Genomic DNA, 16,251 nt, shown 5'->3' on the forward strand with positions numbered 1-16,251 from the left:
TGGTTGGTGTTTCTCCAGTCTTTTCAAGCCCAGGGCTTTCTGGTGGAGCTGCTAAGTACAGTGGCTTATTCTCTTCTACCAAGGCCTGTGCTACTCTCTATTCCTATGGCTCCCCATAGCTCTGCACTATAAGGGTGGTGTTGAGGGCCCCACCTCCAGAGCCAGACTTCAGACCTCAGATTTATCGCTGTTTTAGTTTCCTATTACTGCTTAGTGGCTTAAAGCAACACAAATTATTATCTTGCAGTTCTGGAGGTCAGAAGCTCAAAATGGGTCTCACTGGGATAACACCTGGTCTTATCAAAGCTATGTTCTTTCTGGAGACTCTAAGGGAGAATCCATTTTCTTGCCTTTTCCAGTTTCTAGAGACTGCTCGAATTCCTTGGCTCATGACCCCTCTCCTCCATATTCAAATCTAGCAATGGCCAATTGAGACTTTCTCACAGCGCATCACTCTGACACTGACCCTCTGGCCTCCCCCTTTCATTTATGAGAACCCTGGTGATTACATTGGGCCCACCCAGATAATTTGGGAGAATCCCTTCAACTCAAGGTCCGTTGCTTAGTAACCTTAATTCCATCTGCAACCTTAATTCACCTGTTCCATGTGATACATTCACAGGTTCCAAGAATTAGGGTGTGGACATTTGGCAGGGGCCGGCAGTGGTGGTGGAGGAGGGCGTGGTATTCTACTTACCATAACTTACTAGCTGTGTGACCTTAGGCAATTTATTCCTTTCCTCTAAAACTCTGTTCACTTCTCTGAAAAATAGGGAAGGTGATAATAATAGTCCCTACTCCTGAGAATTATGGAGAGAATGAAAGTAAATTATGATAATAAATGGAAAGCTTATCACAATACCTGACACAGAGTAAGGATCAACAAATGGTAGCCTTTATCATCATCATCATCATCATTTGCAGGGGGAAGTAGGTAAAGAGGTTCTATACACTCAATCCTCTGTCCTTGTTACATGCAATAGAACGAGCACCATCATAGAGACTTCCTACCTTTCCCCCCATTCTTCCTTTGCCCAACCCCTATTTCAAGACACAGAAGGAGGAGCAAGTCCAGCAAACACGACCAACAGACAGGAGACCACTGCAGTCCAAGCTGAGTTCTCTGAGCTTCTGGTATTTGAACTCTGTCAGTCAGCTACTGGGCTCTCATGTCATAGAAAGAGGCTCATGAGATAGTCCTAGCTCAAAACAAGTTTTTCAGAGTCACCTGAATGTGTGGAGGAACCCCGGGAACCCCTAGGCTGTAATAAGGTCAAAATTCTCCAGTTCCTTGAGCTTGGGTCTGTGTGCCTGTGTGTGCCCACATGCGTGAATCCACATCTGTGAACCTTTGCCTCCTTAGAACAGGTACTGGTATCACTTTCCCTCTCACTGAATTCCCAAGCCCCCACAGTCATTATGTGACCCATCCCAGTGAACTCCACCAAACTTCAAAGAGAAGTTCTCTTTAGAGAACAGGAGGCCAGGGCTAGATGAACCCCAGGTAGCCTCAATTCCCCCCTTTGCTCCATTTAGATTAAAGATTTGGGCATTTCTTTACATTTAAAGGCATTTATTTATATTTTACTCCATTCTTCAAATAATTTTAGCCATCGCAGTTAGCATGGTTATGTCATGTTCTTAAGAAAGACCCTTTGTCTCATTCGTTTCCATTCAAGTCATAATGTTTTCATTTATTAGACTGATTCTGCTGTATTTTTCCATGGAAAGATAGTATATTATGTATAATATACACATATGTATAGGACATCTATTAAAATGCACATATATGGAGAATATATATAAACCATTTTATAAATAAGAGCAGGAGGACTTTTATTAACCACATCAATGGAGAGCTCAGATCTTTGGAAAATAAATAAAATCTATAAATTACATATGATCTCATGTATTTTATAAGTATGCAGAATAAGTCCACTTCTTCTTACCAAATAGAAATAGGAATCACAGGACAATAGTTAAATGCACATATACGCACACAATGAAAATACATATAACCTTAATCTCATTTTAGATAACCATTTCCAACTTGTCCTTCGTCAAATTCACATCAAAGTTTCTGACATGCTAAAATGATCAGGCTTTAGTTTTATCTTCTCTTTTTTTCTCTACTCCCAGTTTGGGAGAAATTCTAGCGATCAAAAACTAAAATCGGTGGCAGCAGGAAGAAAAATGACAAATCTCTAAGTGTTTTGAATGTTTGGTCATCCACTCCTAAAAAAGCCACCTTAGCTATCAGACCTCTAGCACTTAGTAATGACACTTTAGTCTTGTGGTTCTGAGACGAGTTTCATGAGTGCCCAATGGTACAGTTTCAGACCATACACTCTTCTGCTTCCCAAGGAAAAGTCTGCCTGAACCAGAGAATCATTATGAGGTTCATTTAGCTTTATGAACTATTTGTTTCCCAAAGTTTTCCAAAGTTTCCCCTAGGTTTTTGGATTTATAATATTGAAAAAAGTTGGGCTTTCAACAGGCAGAACTGTTAACGTGACAAGGGTGACTATTCGTACTGCTATTATCTTAGAGGGACTGACTTCTTTGTCTCTACAAAAGAATTCTCAGGGGTGGCTGAGCTAGAAGGAAGTCAGGTAATAAAACTCATACAGGCTCCCCTCTTGTATAAGATAACAATAGTATTCTATTAGTCACCGTTGTGAATTACCAACATTTTCAAGCCACATGACATTCCAGAGGCCAGAAAGATACCTGAGCAGTAACTGGCAAAAGGATTTCTTCACTCAGGAGTTCTAAACAATGATTTGTTTACTTACCTTCTATCAGAGCCATATAGTGTTTAAGCTTTGGAACTAGACTGCCCAGGTTCAAATCCTGCCTCCATGCTTAGAAACTATGTGATCTTCAACAAGGTCACGTATTTGACCTCTCTGTGCCTGTTTCCCTTTCCATGAGATAAGGTTAATAATACCCCTCATAGGATTATTGTGAGGATTAAGTTAATGCACATAAAGTGTTTAGAAAAATGCCAGTTAGTAAATAGCCAGTAAATGTCAGTTACTCTCAGTACCTTATATTGTCTTCCATCAATTAGGAACACTAATATCTCCTTTTTATACCTCACAGGTTATTTTAAAGGTTGAAATTAGAAAAATTTCATGACATACTTTAAGAAGCCTAGAAAAAGGCTTCTGATTAGAAGCCAGATATTGGAACTTCTGGAAGCTGGAAATCAAACAGTAGGAGCGTCATCAGCATCAAGGCAAAGGATGGAGAGAAAGGGAGAGAAGAGGACATTTGTGCCCATGCCTACTGTCTACTAGGAGCGTGACAGGCATGAAGCCATTTCATTCTCACCTATGCTTACAAGGTAGGTTTTTGTCAACAACAAAACTAAGACTCAGTGAGCTTACAGTTATAAATAGCAGAGCCACAATCCAAACCCAGATCCATCCAAAGCCAAAGCCCATCATTAATTCTCCCACCCAACTCTAAAACAGGCAGCAGCCACCCCCTTCAAAAAAATAAAGCCATTCACTGTGTTAGTGACAGCCAGTATGATGCCTGTGATCAAGGAATGGTGACATACTGCTCAGCACAGCCTTCTACTCTGCTGGTGGCCAACAGGTTCGAGGGAAGCCCAATGAAAGAAGACTATCCTATAGCAGCAGGGGCAGGGACACTGCAGCCATCCTGAGTCATCTCTACTGTGCTTGGCTACAGCCAAATGAGTACGGAAGGTGCCAGAAAACGAATAAATAGGAGTTGCATGAATGAATAATTGAAGAAAGGAAAAGGTACAGTAAGCGCTTAATACTTCGGGCTATTTTAAGTCCTTCACAAATACCCAAATTCCAGAATATTCCCTCTAACCCCACCCCAGCTTTGAACTGCCTGCTATCAGATTTCCACTAGCTTTGATACTTCTTTGTTGTAGTCACTTGCAAACCCTCAGGTCGTCCTCCTCATTCCCCAAAGATCTTCCCCCACACCAGCTGACTGTCAGACTCCTCCCTGACATTACTCCTGCCACCATACTTGATGCCCATTATCTCGTGGGTGCTCCTCCAGCACTCTGGCAGCACCCCGGAGTCTCCCTGACTCTAGATCATCCCGGTTTCTCACTTCCATGGACAGACCCTAGCTCCTGTCATTACCAACATGCAAACCCTCCATAATGCCAGTTTCAAGCACCCCACTCTCTGACCACCTCCTCCTTTTCTCTTTTTTGTATCAGCTTTATTGTGATGAGTTACATATACCATAAAATTCACCCTTTTAAAGTATACAATTTAATGGTTTTGGTGTATTCACAGAGTTGTACAATCATTACCACAAGGAACTTTAGAATATTTTAATCCGACCCCCTCCAAAAAACCACCATAACTTCTAGCCTTCACCACCCCTCTCAGTTCTCCCATTGCTCCAGTGCTAGGCAGCCACCAACTTACTTTCTGTCTCTATATATTTGTCTACTCTGAATATTTCACATTACATAGGACGTGGCCTTTTCCAACTGGTTTCTTTCACTTCGCATGTTTCGGAGATTCATCCAAATCGTAGCATGTATCAGAATTTCCTTCCTTTTTTGTTGCCAAATAATATTGTATCATATGGATATATATATTTTTTAATCCATTCATCAGTTGATGGACATTTGGGTTGTTTCCACTTTTTGGTTACCATGAATAATGCTGCAATAAACACTGCATACGTCTTTTTATGTGAGGTATGCTTTCATTCCTCTGGGGTCTGTACCTAGGAATGGAATCACTGGATCATGTGGTAATTCTATGTTTAATATTTTGGGGAACTGCCAGATTGTTTTGCAGTCACTGCACCATTTTGTATTCCTACCCACGATGAATGAGGACTCCGATTTCTCAACATCCTCCTCAGCACTTGTTATTATCTCTTTTATTATAGTCATCCTGGTAAGTATGGATACAATGATATCTCACTGTGGTTTTGATTTGCATTTCCCCCTCCTCTCTTTTTGGTTCATTTGTTTTAATATTCTGACTCCAGTTTTTGATTCCATAAAGACCTGCCTATGGTCCTCTGGCTCTTTCACCGCTTCTCACCCATTTCATGTGCTCACTTCCTTCCTTACCTCTCTTAATGCCCATCAGCTATCATTATCATTAGTTATTTGCATAAACCCTCAGCTCTTTTGCCCTTCTCTCCCTTCCTTATAGTCAACTGGCAGAACCCCAGTCTTGATTAAATTGAGATCTCCATCTTCTCTACACTTTTATCTGCATAGATGAAAGTGGCTGCTCTCAGTTTAAATCCATGACCTTCAACCTCAAGTCAGCTCTTAATGCTACTTGGCAATTCTAAATGCATTCATTGGCAATCCCAAATCCATTCATTCTTCCACTCCCCTGGTCAATCATGGCTTTGTCGTTCTCCCGAGACCTTCAACCCCTCATCACCACCCTCACATTGACTTTGTCTTCCAGTTTCACCAAGAAAATACATGCAGTCAGAAAATGACTCCTCAAAATCATACCACCACATGAATCATTCTATCTACATATATTTTGTCATCCTTTCTGTTACTAGGGATGGACCAGCTATAGCAATGCTTTGGTTTGTGCACAAGATCCCATCCTTTGTCATCTGTTTAAATATACAATTCCAGCAATTGTCCCCTCTCAGGCATTATCACATTTTTCCATTCTATTGGATTATTCTCATCGCTGGAAAGCATTCTATTATTTCTTCATCTTAAATTAAATTAAATTCTCCCAATCCTACCTCCTTACCCAGCTATAACTCCTTTTCTCCATATATGGTGTATATCTAATCTGAACTCCAGGGTAACATATTCAATTGCTTACTGGTGGATGTTTATTTGGCATCTCAAATTTTATAAGGCTAAAATTAAACTCCTGGTATTCTTCCTGAATCTTCATGGTGTTCTTTTATGGCAAATAGCATCACTATCTTCCAATTTTTTGGATCAAAAACCTTGAAGAAGTTGCTCTCATGTTACACATTGAATCCTTCAGCAAAGCCTAAATTGCTTCCTTCAAAATATGTTCACAATCTGACTACTTCTCACCCCCTAACTGATCTCTGACCTGCCATCATCTCCTACCTGGATATTTAGTGGGATCCAAACTGGTGTTCCTGCTTCTGCCAATATGTTCTTCCTACTCACTCCACATCCCTACCCCATAATGTGTATTCTTTCTCTCTTTTTAATTTTTTCCAGATTTATTGAGATATTATTGACATATAACATATATAAGTTTAAGGGGCACAACATGATGGATTCATACATGCCCCATAATGTATTTTCAGCACTGTAGCCAGAGTGATCCTTCTAAAACTAAGTCAAACAAGGGCACCTGGGTGGCTCAGTTGGTTAAGCATCGGACTCTTGATCTCAGCCCAGATCATGATCTCACTGAGATTGAGCCCCACATCAGACTCTGCACTGTGTAGAGCCTGCTTAGGATTCTCTCTCTCTCTCTCTCTCTCTCTCTCTCTCTCTCTCTCTCTCTCTCTGCCCCTCCCCTGCTCACACGTGCATATGTGTGTGCACATGCTCTGTGTGTACACGTGCTCTCTCTCTCAAAATAAATAAACTTAAAAAAGAAGAAACAAGTCAAACATGTCACTCCTCAGCTTTAAACCATCTAATGGCTTCCCAACCCACTCAGGGCAATAACTCAAGTCCTCTTAATGGCTTTCTTGGTCCTACACAATCACACAATCTGCCCCTTCTGTATCTCCTTGACCTTTTCTTCTGTCACTCTCCCTTGGGGTTATTCTACTTCAGCCACCCTGGCTTCCCTAAGATTTCCTGACTGCCCAAGTACACATCTACTGCATGGTCTTTGCACTTGATGGTTTTGTTGTTTTGTTTGGAGCACTTTCTCCCAGGTAGCCACCTGACTCATTCCGTCTCTTTCTTCAGGTCTCCTACATTATTCATAAGTTTAGCAAAGACTGTTCTAAATTAGAAAATTGCTGGCATGGGATTGGACGGAGTTTGGAATAAAAGAGAGAAGAGAAAAGAAAAAGCATGTTTAAACTTTGAGGTTCTCCAAAGGCCAGGGTCTAGTTTCTTTACTATTTGGTTGAATCCTCACATCCTATGAGATGAGGATGATTATATAACCATTTCACAGATGAGATAACAAAGGCAGAGAGGGATTAAGTCATAATCTCTCATAAATGTCTAGCAAATGGTGGAGCTAAGTGTCCAATCAAAAATCTAACCTCAAAACCAGTCTACTACATCACAGATTTCTAGCTTCCTATTTGGTTGAGAGCAAGCTGGGATGCCTGTTACAAAATTCAAATATTTGCAAAAGTAAAGAAATCAATATGGCTTATTTTTGTAAATTCTTCACCTTGACTGTACCCTCAAGTGAAACTTATGTGTTCAACTGAGGGTTAGATTCCAGGGATTCCTGGCAATCTTTCAACTAATCATCTGGGATCATTTTTTCAAGATGAAATTTCCAACAAGTAGTCCACTACACATGGGTGCTTGTCAGCAGATTTACTCCTTCCAGTTGCTACTAAGGAGGCGTCAACTGCAGGGCCTGCCAGGGAAGGAACTGAAAGGAAAGTAATTTGTTAATGGCTTTACTCAACAGGGTCACTTCCCAAAATTCCATGCTGGGTGGCCCAAATGTTTAGAAATCCATGCTCCATAGACCTTCTTTTGAGATGAGTTGTAACACTGGTCCTCATGCAGATGCCTGAGAAAGCATGGGGGTGTCTGACTCCCCCTGTTATTATGCTGCTGTGACCCACCCCCACATCCATTATCTTTCAATTATCAGCTCAGCATTTCTTCCACCCCCTCTGGCCTATTCTTTGCTTCTGACCTCTGACTTACGTATTTGCTTTTCCCTGTCTGGAATCCTTGCCCAAACTGACTTCAATCACTCAAAACTCTGTGCTGTAAGGAGGGAGATGGATGTAGGGGAGCAGTAATAACCAAGTGACTCCAATGGAATTGTTTGCGGCATGCCTTCCAGCCAACCTCTCTCCACTTATTTTATGGTGGTGGGTTATTCATTAAGTGACCATGAACCATCAGCAAGAGGCTGGCTTCTATTCTAGATTAGTTTTCTATAAACATTAAATCAGTTCAATAAAATAGCTAATGTAAAATTTCTTACCAAATCTTGTTTCAACTTCCTACAGTGGAAGTTTAGGAATGAAATGATGGTCAGAATATTATGGAACAGTCCCCTACGTCTTATTAACTGCCATCAGTAGAACTGCAACTTCCAGCTAGAAATGTTTCCCAGGTGCTAATTAAAGTTCATCAACCTAACAATCTGAAGAGGTCAAAGAGTATTGTACCCATTTTACAAAGGGGGAATGTGATGTAACTTGCTACAGAGCCCAATCTTAAATATGAGCAAGGAATTGGAATTCACACTGAGTGTAACTCCAGAGCCCATTAGGCAACACACCTTCTGATGGCTGGCAGTATCCAATGGAAATATTAAATTTTGTTTTTCTTGTACTGGTTTATTTAAAAAAAACAATATATTGAGTACCTACTGTGTGCTGGGTTTGGAAGATATATTAACATTTGGTTTTTATTCCCTTATAAGCTAGTTAGAAAGGAAAGGGATATAAAAAGGAAAGATGGCTAGCAATGCAAGGTAGCATGTCCAAGTGTCAAACGTGAATTAGAAAAAGGAAATGCTGTGTGAGCTGTAGTTCAGACCAGAGAATAACCACTGACGTCAGGCAGGACCAGGATGATCTTTTAGATGGAACAGGTATTGACCTGGACCTGGTTGGCTCTTAGGCCATTTGCTGTAAGGGCTCTTGAATGATATAAAACTTGAGTTGGAGAGTTAATCTTTTCTATGGTCCCCAAGGAAGAAATTGAAAAAAGGACAATGGAACCTGCCCTGTTAAGGCCAGTTTCTCCTTTTAGAAAAAAATGCTAATGGGTCATGGTGAGTGAATACTTTAACGTCAGGCGCAGACTTTAAAACAACCATCTTAAGGTTTAGACATTATTTGTGGTTTATCCAAAATTCAAATTTAATGTCCAATATTTGAATTTGCTACATCTGGCAACCCTACTCTCACTGCCACAACCCGTTCAGAACTCCCTTCCTTGAATATCTTTTATTGACTTTGAAAAGAAGAACCTTTAGAAAGGGGAAGAAAACAGGTCAACTTTGCAGACCTAGGAGCTTGATTTGGTCACCGCAGGCAGAGGTGAGTTCAGAGGGGGAGAGACCTCACACGAATCAAACTCATAGGAGACTGACACATGGATCAAAACCACCCAGCCTTGTGTTTCTAAACTGCCATGTTTTCAGCCAGTGCCTGGAATGGCCGTCTTCCATCATTTGCTTGGTAAACTCATTTACTCATTTATTTATTTAGTCAACTCATCCATTGAGTTAGCTAGTATCGGTTGAAGATTATATTAGAAGCTGAACATCTAGACTTCCTTCGCTGTTGCAGCAACAATAATCACAATAACAGCTAATACTTTGGGGGGCTTGCCATGAGCTAGGCACTGTATTAAATGCTTTATATCCGTTAAGCCATTTCATGTTTACAGAACACTACGATGTATGACTATTATTTACATTTGACCAAAAAGGACATTGAGGCATAACAAGGCTAAAACAAAACAAAATAAAACAAAACAAAAAAAACCCCACTTGTTTTCCGGTCATGCATCTAATACTTGTTGGAGGCAGGATTTGAATTAGCAGTTTTCAGAGCCTGTATAGTGTCTAAACACTATATTAAGCTACCTCCTTTTAAAAACCCTTTCCTCCTGATTCTCCCCTTCCCCAAGTTAGTTATTTCTGTCCCCAGGCACATGTACCACTGTGAACTTAGTAAACTTCATTAGTAAATTTGTTTCAACTGCATCATAGTAAATTTGAATTTGTTTCAAATTTGAATTAGTAAATTTGTTCTCTGCTTACATGTCTGTCTCCTCAATCAGACAGTAAGCTTCTCCAGGGCAAAGACAACACCTTATTTATTTTGTATCTTCAGTGCCTAGTACAGTTTATGTCCTAAAATAAGTGATCAATACATACAGTTGTACTAATTTCTTGCTAGCTGTGGTAAGCTAGAGTGGTCCGAGTATTAGGGTTGATCGAGGAAAACAGAAATTAATCTAAGTATTTTAAACACAGGGAATGTAGGGGCGCCTGGGTGGCGCAGTCGGTTAAGTGTCCGACTTCAGCCAGGTCACGATCTCACGGTCCGTGAGTTCGAGCCCCGCGTCGGTCTCTGAGCTGATGGCTTGGAGCCTGGAGCCTGTTTCCGATTCTGTGTCTCCCTCTCTCTCTGCCCCTCCCCCGTTCATGCTCTGTCTCTCTCTGTCCCAAAAATAAATAAAAAACGTTGAAAAAAAAATTTAAACACAGGGAATGTAACAGAGGGAATTGGTTATATAGATAGTGGATGAGCTCCCAAGCCACGGTGGGAAGCCACCTGCACCCCTGCCTCCATCTCCAAGAGGCCAGAAATCTGCCTGATGGAGCCATGGCACTAGGCAGGATCTAGTGCATTAGAAAAGATAAAACCATCATCACACTGTCTGAGCTCAAGAGACAGGAGATATAGCCTGGCTCTGCCTCCCTCCCCTCATCCCTCCAATCATTCATCTCTCATTGGCCAAACCCTGCTAGAAACCTGTTGACTATGGAGATTGAGAAGTGTGGCCTACAGGGTTAGCCCTCTTGGGGGAGGGGCCAGACTGACTTCAAGGGCAAAAGACCCAGAACAAGAGGCAGAGCACCTCTTTTGTGACCATGCTGAGAAACTGCAGGGTAATGAAGCTGACCACCCCTGTGGTGCTAGGTGACAGTGTCAGGCGCTTGTCCATTGGTGTCCCATCATCATCTAGGCTCCATGAGGATACCACTTTTCTGCTAACTTACTATGTGTCAGCTAAGTCTAAGTTCACTTGGATTGGGCTACATCTTCCTTTAGGTTTCAGGTGACAATGACAATAAACGCTTGCTGAGCTTCTGCTTTGCATCGGACATTGTGCCAGGTCCCGGGCCATAGACCCCAAAAAGTGAGAGAGCCTGTACATCAAGGAATTCTTGGTCAAGGGAAAACAGACAACTAAACAGCTGATATATCTGCCACATGGTAAGATATGACTATGGTAAGCACATACGTGCAGTTGGGGACTCCAATGAGAGTCACACCCACCTCCAAAGGGTTGGAAATGTAGGGGTATGATTGTTTTATGAGAGTTTAATCTACAAAATCAATGCAAATGGTTCAGAGTGGAGACAAGCAAGGACAAATGAAAGATATGTAATAGCCCCTAAAGCTCCACCCAGCTCTGAAATCCCAGGAGAACTCTGTGCTCTACACACACATCGGAACACCACCTTAGAGCATACCTATTATATACCATGCATTGAGCCAGGTCGTTCCATGCATAATTTCTTTTACAGGGCCTCTGAGTCTCTGAATTTCAATCCCTGAATGCTTGAACTTCATAAATAAAAATTTTACGAACGGAGAACGATGCAAGACTTTCTTGGTCCTGCTCACAGTCATAGAACCAAATAGTTGCAGAGCAGACATTAGAAACCCCGGCTCCAGATTCCCATTTCTGCTCTAAGACACAAACTACCCCAGACACAGGAGTGTGTTCTACCATTGCAAAAATAAAACTTGGCTAAAGTAAGACTCCCTTGATTTCCATTTAGTTGGTAGCTTCCCAGGCTGAGTGCCAACTCCTTTTTTTAAAAAATTAAGTGCATGTAACATTTGGATAATATTTTTCACATTCAAACAGTTGATTGGGTCAATAAAAGAAGGTGGTTGTTTTATATTTTTATCATTATGTTTTTAATTGTTTTTTTTTTTTTAAGTAGGCTTCATGCCCAGCCTGGAGCCCAACATGGGGCTTGAATCCTGAGTTCAAGACCCTGAGCTCAAGATGTGGGCTGAGATCAAGAGTTGGACATTTAACCAACTGAGCCACCCAGGTGCCCCTTATCATTTTGTTTTTTAAATACAAAACCTTTGCAGGGTATGTTGCATTTAAACGTTCTGCACCAGTGGCGAGCTCATTCTTGGCTTTTCCACAACAGTATTCTCTAAGATGAGATAGAGATTCTTCACCTCTGTCTTCTGTCCCCAGTCATCTACCAGTGGAGCTGGGGGAGCAGCTGGCTCCCTGAAGACAAATGGCAACAGCCTGGAAACAGGCTTTAGAGCGAGGAGTACAACAGTTTCTGACTCCATCGGGTTTCTCTGGGAAATCACAAAACCTCCCATAGGTTTTTACGTATTTATTCCAGTTTAAGCATGCTACTGCCTTTTATAGTCTTACCACTTCTCTGACCCTAATATATACATAGCTACGGTGAGCACAGAACAGTGAAGTGAACTATTATGAGGCGTCCGTTAAGTAAAATGAAACAAAACAATAGCTCATCAAGACACATTAAAAAAAAATCCCGGCCCTGATTCTCCCTGTGTATTGGAAATGAACCACAGGTGGCTCCAAAGTTTGAGGAAATTATTTTATTCCCACTGGAGCAAGACACTGAAGTGTTTGTGCTTTCTAGCTACTTATTGTAAAAGAAGGAAACTTGAGGAGCAAGTGGACAGAGAGAGTTGGGGTTTATTCCAATGACCACCATCGCTGACATTCCTGGAAAGGAATTATTTGTTTGATGGCTTTGCTCATGGCTTTCAGGATTCTCCTTGTGCAATGGAGTGGGACGTAATTATCTGTTAGACATTTTCCAAATGCTAGCTGAACTGGATGGCTGGCCATGGACTCTACACACAGGGCCTGCTGTCATTTGGTAATCACTAGGTGCTGTACTGAACACTTTTCGGGTGGGGGGGATCTGTATTTAAATCTTTGAACAAATACCATGAGGAAGATACAGTTATGATTAACGGATGCAGAAGTTCAGATTATGGTGATATTTCTAATCCTTTTCCCATCACAGCACCTCCATCTCTTGAGGGAAGGCTCAAGTTTGGACAGGGTTAATGTATCTTGCCGAGGTTAAGAAAGTGACCCAGCTGAGATTTAAACGCAAGGCTGTGACTACAAAAATTGTGCTCTTAAATGTGATTCTAGGAACAAAATCAATAAGAAATAAAGCCTTGGTATGCTATACCATTCAATTCGTGAGAAAGTTCTATCGTATTGCTAACATTGAGAAGATAGTACCAAATCACATGAGTGCGGTCAACATTAAGACCTAGAGCAAAGCTACTAAGCAGTATGATTTATGCCCTAACAAAGATATTCAAAAGGATAAAAAATATGTAAACCTTCTCCCTCCCCCCAAGCTAGATAGAGAGGTAATTAAAAATATATATATTTGTTGGGCTAGAAGCAAAGCAAGAAAGAGAGTAAGTCACTGGTCAGTGTGATTAACAGAAAGTCCAAACCTGGGGTTAGGGGTGATAGAAACCCTCAGAAGAGTTTGAGGATCTCAGAGCAGGAGACTTGTGCCTTCACTCCCCATTAATAATCCTGCAAGGAAAGATTCTCACAGACAGCCTACACCAACACAAGGGGCTATAGTAGAGTAGGACAAGGTAAGCCAGAGAGACCATCTGAGATAAATCTGCCACCACCAAGCCCATATTTCCTGGAGTGTCAGAGCAACACTCTGAGCAGCCGATGCTTTCCCATGGCTTCACTCACACCCTTCCCGCGTGAGACTGGGCAAAAGTGGCTGAAGGAAAGCCAGTGGCTTGGGAATGCCCTTATCACCATGTGTAACTGGAAGCCAAAGAACAGGGGTATACTATGGTCATCAGCAGTGAATGGCAGTGAGGATAGACACCAACAGCCAAAGCCAGTTCAGGAGAGACCTCCTCACAAGGAGAACCTCGCAGTGGCCCACTCCTTAAATGTCCAGATCCTATAGAGAGTCCCATCCTGACATAGTTCTTATCCTGATGTGCTGGAGTTTTCAGAGAGAGAGTCTGCTGGTCTTGAATCACCGGCGAGGGTAGGCAGCACCCCCAGTGGTGCCCACATCAGAAACATGCACTCACTAGTTCCTAGATGGAGTAGCTTGGCGGGCATCTTTTCTCATACCCATCAGGGAATTGGCAGGTGCCGTGGTGTGTTATAAACCCTTTTCTCTTTCCTCTAGGACTACTTTGAAGTTCTGGGGAAGGAAAACTTCTCAAATCAGACTGTCATTGTACAGGTAGAATTCTTTAGCAGAGAACTGAAGAGAAGATTAAGGGTGTGGCTTTTTTTTTGGGGGGGGGGGACAGAGGGTTGTGTCCTGGTGGTTTGAAGTCATGGAGGAAGGGCCGTTGAATACTAACCAGTGCTTTTGAAAAGAGGAAAAAGAAAAGGACTGGATTTTAAATCACAAGTAATTGAATTTTACTTTGAATTAGAAAGATTTAGTTTTCTATTATCAAGAAGAAATTGGGGCTTGTGAGTTAATTTAATTCAATTTTAGGGAAATAAAATTACTTCTTAGCTCACTTGACACTTATAAGAACAAAAATTTACTCCCTTGACACATTTTAGTGTAAATTGACTGTTAACTATTTCATTTTTTTTTTTACCACTTCAATTTTATCTCAAGTTTCAGAATGAGAGGCTTGAGGTCCTCCTAAAGGAGTTCTAAGGGCAGGAATTAAAAGGATCTTTTTAGGAGATGTAGCGGGGAGCAGTGGGGTTGACGCCCAGTATTCACTGCCCCCTTCCTTCACTCTGAAGCAGACTAGGTGACTGTGCCTCCTGTCCCATCAGGGTGAGCCAGTGTGTGGCTGCCGGACTGGTTCAGGAAAGCCCAGCGTCAGCCAGTCAGCACATGACATGTGTTGGCCAGGGTGTTAGTTGAGGATGATCAGCCAGCACCAAGGGCAGGCCTCCTCTCTCTCGAGATGAACCCTGAAACATGGAGCCAGCCTTAGTTTGAAACTGACACCAGAAGAAGGTAAAGATGTCTGGCAAAGTACTACACCAAATCAACCCTGAAACCACTGCTTCTGAACTTTCCAGTACTGAGTCAGTTGCTCTCTTACTGTTTAACCCAGTTTGAATTGAGCTTTGTGTTACATGCAACCAAAAAGCCCTGAAATGTTGCAATTGGACGAAGGGACTTTCTTAGCTTCTAAATCTCAATGTATGAGTAAGAAACCTCATACTTTAATGCCTTTTTTTTCTATGAGAGTATTCAATGCGAAAAGCCAACAAAGAAGTAAAAACACCTTCTACCAAGTGAAAAACCCAGGGCATCCTTTGTTTCCTGTATTTCACATTTATCTTCTGTCCAACCTGTGGCATCATTCTCCTGGTGACCTCCACACAATGGGTCTAGCTTTCTTTCCCTTCCTCTCTCTTCTTTCCTGAGGAGGATGAGGAGAAGGAGAGAGAGAAGGCAGGCAGATAGGCAGGCAGTTGGACATCAGCAACAGCTGCCTGCTTCTGATTGGGTGGGAGGAACATTCCTTCTTAGCTCTTATATAAAACCAAGAATGTGTGCTCCCATTGTTCAGGGATATTGGGTGACTCCAAGAGAACAATCCATTCCACAAATTCCACTGACAACTCATGACCAGGTGATGCAAGCAGGGGACACAATACATGTTGATTGTTTGATCTGTCGTGGCTCTTGAGGCTGGCAGCTACAGGATTATTATATTTCACTCACTGTTTCTCTCTCACAAACCACTCCTAGTCTCTCATGGTTACCTCCCAGGCCAGAGTTTAGAACAAGCCACTGGACAGGAACTTATCAGAGTGCAAACATTGACTTTACAATGTGGCAGTTAAAAATAACCTGCCAGAGACTCCAAGTGCGTCAGGGAGGCGATTGTCCTGCATGGTATACGTGTACCCAAGTCTTCCTCCGGGAGGCCTTCTCTCCCACATTCTTTTCTTTCCTTCCTGTAGCTACAAACTGATGATATTTGAAGGGAGCCACTGTCTTTAGGATGTTAGATATTTAAATTTCTTCCCTTTCCCATCTACTCTTTGCCTTTTGGGATAACAGACAAATACCAAAGTGCCTGGTGCATAGAATAGCCATGCATAGGAGCCTACTACCGTTAACTCATTCATTCATTCATTCATTCATTCATCCATCCATCCATCTGGCATCCAGATCATGTGGATCCAGGAAGAGAGGTACAATTCCCAAGGCTTGGTTTCAGCTCACAAAGCCAGCAACGAGGTCAGGAGGAAATCCGAGACTAAAGTCCAGATTGCTCTGGGGGCAGCACACGGGTAAAGCTCAGGGCATGGCCAGGGAAGAGCAGAGTATAAAGCAAAATATT

General features: G+C 41.9%; 1 non-coding gene across 1 annotated transcript; it reads left to right on the top strand.

Annotated features, from left to right (window-relative positions):
- Positions 1 to 13,870: 13,870 nt before the first annotated feature.
- LOC125165087 (small nucleolar RNA SNORA3/SNORA45 family) lies at positions 13,871 to 13,998 on the top strand. The gene has a single exon (XR_007151973.1). It is a non-coding gene; the product is annotated as a small nucleolar RNA SNORA3/SNORA45 family (small nucleolar RNA).
- The last annotated feature ends 2,253 nt before the right edge of the window (positions 13,999 to 16,251 follow it).

Source organism: Prionailurus viverrinus, chromosome B1 (assembly GCF_022837055.1).
Source record: "Prionailurus viverrinus isolate Anna chromosome B1, UM_Priviv_1.0, whole genome shotgun sequence".
In the NCBI taxonomy this organism is placed as follows: domain Eukaryota; kingdom Metazoa; phylum Chordata; class Mammalia; order Carnivora; family Felidae; genus Prionailurus; species Prionailurus viverrinus.